General features: G+C 33.5%; 1 long non-coding RNA gene across 1 annotated transcript; it reads left to right on the plus strand.

Annotated features, from left to right (window-relative positions):
- The first annotated feature begins 734 nt into the window (after nt 1–734).
- LOC124994362 (uncharacterized) lies at nt 735–4,193 on the plus strand. Its single transcript, XR_007110480.1, has 4 exons — nt 735–872; nt 1,291–1,337; nt 1,469–1,620; nt 4,076–4,193. It is a non-coding gene; the product is annotated as an uncharacterized LOC124994362 (long non-coding RNA).
- The last annotated feature ends 536 nt before the right edge of the window (nt 4,194–4,729 follow it).

Here is a 4,729-nt window from a genome sequence, read left to right on the forward strand (position 1 = left end):
TAATAAACCGCTGTAGGGATCACCTTCCTGGATATCATTCTTGGCAGGCTTCTGCAGGCATTAATATTTCTTTTTAAAGTGTTGAGAAAAATGTGAATTAGAATAACAGTCCTTAAAGAGACCACAAATTGGTGAGTGTAAGCAAGATAAAATTCAATATGTACCAAGGATTCCATTGTCTCAAATAATTGCTTTCAATACATTCAACCACATATCACCATGCTTTTATGGCAATTTACATAATTTATAAAAACAAGAAAAGTTGTTAATTTTTTTTCTTTTTTAGGTTAATGTAATCATAATATTAGACCTTTATTTGGTATGTTGAGTGATGAATTTTGCTTAATATGATAAATATTTAACTGAAATTTGTAACTTGCAAACAGGCAAAGCTAAAATCTGTACATTTCTTCCCCTTTAATTTAATTTCATTTTGGGGGGATGTAGTATTTTTCTCTCATATAGGTAGTGAATCACAGTGTTAAGAAATCATGATATAGTACTAAAATTTCTGAATTTAAATTCTACACCCAAACTTATTTATACATTTATTCAATTGCTGAATGAAATATTTCTTTCCATATCTGTGCTCATGTACTTTTAAGTGTTCAGTACGTGTAAGTCATTTTTTATTATAATAAACAGTTTAAAGACATTTGGTGTTATTTTGGCAAACACTGTGTATCACAAATTTTCAAAATTTTTTTCTCTTTTGTTTTCACAGTGCTGGAGATCAAACCAATAGCCTCATACATGCTATGCAAGTGCTCAACAACTGACTAACATCCTCAGCTCCTCAAAATATTCTTCACAATATAATTTTTAGAAAGTATTTTAGTAATTGTCTAGCATAGGCATTATGTGTTCATTAGGTAAGGCTTACACTGGTTACATGGAATGTTTGGGGTCATGACAGGTGGAAAGAAATCCATGATTTTCATTGTCCAGATTTAGGTTTATAATGTCAATACTTGCAATGAGATGTCTTAACTGTGAGTGCTCCTAGGAAGGATTCTGGTATGGCTGAGATGTGAGGTGTCCCCCAAAAGCTCATATGTGAAAAAATTCAAGAAGATTTAGAGATGAAATGATTGGGTTATAAGAAGTTTAACAATTAATCCCCTGGTAGGGATGGATGTGGCTGGAGGAGGTGGGTACTTGGGGGTGTAACTTTGGGGTATGTATTTTGTCCTTGTTGAGAGCATCTGTCACTTTGCTTTTTGATCATCATGTCTTGAGCTTCTTTCCTCCACCACAATCTTCTTTCATGATGTTCTGCCTCACCTTAAGCCCAGAAGAATGGAGTCGGCTGTCTATGTGCTGAGACCTCTGAAACGGTAAGCCCCCAAACTTTTCCAATGAGTTGTTCTTGTCAGGTCAGCATTCCTTTGGCACATTGGTCCCAGGCTCACCTTCCCTATTGCCTTTGGACAAGTAGAAGTAATAACAGTATGTTCTTTATCTCCAGGTGTCGCAGTCACCATCAGGAGAAGGACAAGCACACAGAGCTTTACCTCCTGTTTGTATGACATCCTATCCAATCCCACTCCTGATTACAGATGTCCTTACATATGTCCTCTGGAACTTCTAAAGGGCTTGCATGGGATCTGAGTGCAAGGGGTAAGAACAGAGCTGGAAAAGTTGTGCTTGAAAAAGAGGACAGGTAGATGCTGACTATGTCAAACTGCATCCTTCGTACTCAGCCTCCGAATTCACCTACCCTTCTTGCTTAGAAACTTGTGCTTCAATCTTCCTCATGATCTTTCTCCATGTTTCTTCCCTTACACTTCCAGTTAGAATCTCAATGAATCAGATTCATTGTTCCTCATTATAGTCTTATATTAACAAAATCTTAGCAAGTTTTTTCTTAATGCACAATGCAGTTTTATCTGACTTTTCCATTCTTCTCTTCTATATAATCTTGATGCATGAACTACTTATGCAATCTCCAAGTCCTTGCAGATACTATTTGTAACCAAAAATATAGTTACTTTTTCATTTAATCATAAACCAAAATGAATTTTTTCCCACCTACTTTTATATAAAGGGAGAGCACAAATTATAGATTAAAATTCTTACTAGTCAGAGTGAAGAAGAAAAAATGATAATACAAGGAAAAGTTCCCTTTGTACTTTACCAGAGTAATAGATTAGTTGTTTTCTTGGTTAAAAATGATAAACATTTATTCCAAACTAAGTAAAAGGGCAGAGCAGAGAGGATTGTTCATTCAGGTAATCATCACAAATGAAGATCATAATAATTCAAATCAATTAAAATGAAAAAGGAATGTGGATATATATTTAAACAATTTTATACAACATGCTAATAAGCTTTGGTGTCATTGTTAGACCTATTGAACCATGTAACTATTGATTCAGAATGATTTTCTTGCAGTTTTATTCTGATAGCAGCATTAAGATTAACAGAATAAGGCTAACAAGATACAAGAAGAGTCAAGACAATTTGCAGTAACACTGGTGAAAAAGCATAGAGACATAGAATGTATTATTTGGAAATGGAAAGATATGTATAAAAAATACAAAGAAGTAGTTTAGCCTTGATGTAAGATAACTATAATGAGGGTCACAAAGGAAAAGAAAATTGGGGAGGGCACATGTGTTGCTATTCAGTATGATGACAAAGGAGAAGGAAAATATTCTGGTTAGAGAAGATAATGAGATTATTAAATGGGAGTTAGTGGGAAAACAAGAAGTGAGGTCAGCAAAAGCAGAGGAGTATATAAGGAAGCTTGTTTCTGAAGAAAGAATCAATAATGCACATTCAGAAAATAATTTTCTAGTACCAGTTACTATGCTATGATCTGGGAACATTATGATAAGCAAACCATGAAAAGAGATCTTCAACAATAGCCAGAAAGGCAAACTTGTTTCACAATGTGAATTCCTTTTGTTCCTTTAAAAAGATGATATTTAACATAATGTTAAGCTTCAAAAAAGATAGGGCAAAGCTAAAAACAGAGGGGAATGAGAAATAATAAAGGGCTTGTATGGGATCCTAAAGGGCTTGTTTGGAATCTGAGTGCAAGGGGTAAGAACAGAGCTGGAAAAGTTGTGTTTGAAAAAGAGGACAGGTAGATGCTGACCATGTCAAACTGCATTTTATTTCTAAATATTAGGATAAGACACCCATGTGGTATATCATTAATGACCTTATATTTTTTAATCATGGAAATATTAAGTCAAGTTCTAAGAGTTGAGGGGTGAGCTTTCATAGAATTCAGTTTTAATTATAATGGCTCTAAACTTCAGTAGTGCTGCTTAGCATTCTGGATGAAGCAGATGGTTGGTTAGATGCACTTGAGTTGGGTGCTAGGCAGAGAGTCATGGATGTGATCTACACAGAGGAAAGGTAAGGACATGATTAATTGGGAGATGAAGTAGCAGTGTTTTTAAGTCAATGAATTGTATTCTTCCATAACTGAGTATTTTTGGACTGATGGAATCTAACTGAAAAATGACACACTGGCATAGGGAAAGAACTCATTTCAAGTAGAAACTGAAGTTACCTCTTTGCCCACAGGAGACAACTTGGGAAGTTAGGCAATTGACTTTCCTGAAAGAATGTGTTGAATACTCTAGAGGAACATTCATACTGTCAACCTGCAGTTACCCTGTGCAACCTCCCCTAGAACTATTCCCTTCCCTGAATTCCCTCAGATATTTCTTCTATGGGCATAGATCCTGTCTACTAAATATTTTAATCATTTGTGTACCTTTCTTAGTAAAGCCCATGTGAGCATGAATCAGAAACTGAATTACTGCGATAGATTTACAGCTAATTATAAGATTTATGTAAGAGACATTACAAGTAGTTCACTCTTATTCGAAGTCTGAATCTGATGTATAAATAGACTTCTAAGAACTAAAGATTATTACAGAGAAAGCAATTTTCAGTTTGGCAGCAAATGTGTGACATAAGCAAAGAAAGAATTCACAATATCTAATTCCATGAGTAATGCAGTTATTCCTTTTCTATATTTTGTTCTTTCTTGAGGAAATACTTAACATAGCTGCTTGCAAATTTTTATTAAGAATGTATTTTCTTCTTCCCACAGATACTTTTTGGGACCAGTAACCTCTGGAAACATCTGAACAAGTACTGTAATGGGAAGTAGTATTTAGTTCACTGACATAGGATGTTAATATTTCTTCTTTTTCCTCCTGTGTATTGTTGTAACTGTTTCTATTTTTGATTTTCCTTTCTGAAATTATATATACACATGTATATATACATATATATATATATATATCATTCACATGTAAGAGTTTTCAAGATGAAATATTCAAGGTGAAAATTATCTATGTGGGCATATTATTTTTATTTTCATAAAATGATTACACATATTGAATTAGATTGGTTCCAAATACATTATTTTTGTCTTATATTCTGTGGCCATTTTATTTTTGTCTTATAAATGTATTCTGTATTTCCTAAGTGATGATTGATGATACACAATATACACAAACACACACACATAATTTTTATCCATAAATAATTCTGAATTTTATTTTCAATTATAATTAATCTGACATTCTACAGTTCAATTATTTATAAATGATAGAACTTTTCTTTCTACTGCTCTTCTGTACTTTCCATTACTTTTTTTGCACTAATACAATATATAATGACTTCCACAGAGGTGAAGGCAATGAACCTTTACATATTTAGCTCTACATATGAAAAAAAAATTGTTTCCAGAATTTATTCA

This window comes from Sciurus carolinensis, chromosome 10 (genome assembly GCF_902686445.1).
Source record: "Sciurus carolinensis chromosome 10, mSciCar1.2, whole genome shotgun sequence".
NCBI classification, from domain to species: domain Eukaryota; kingdom Metazoa; phylum Chordata; class Mammalia; order Rodentia; family Sciuridae; genus Sciurus; species Sciurus carolinensis.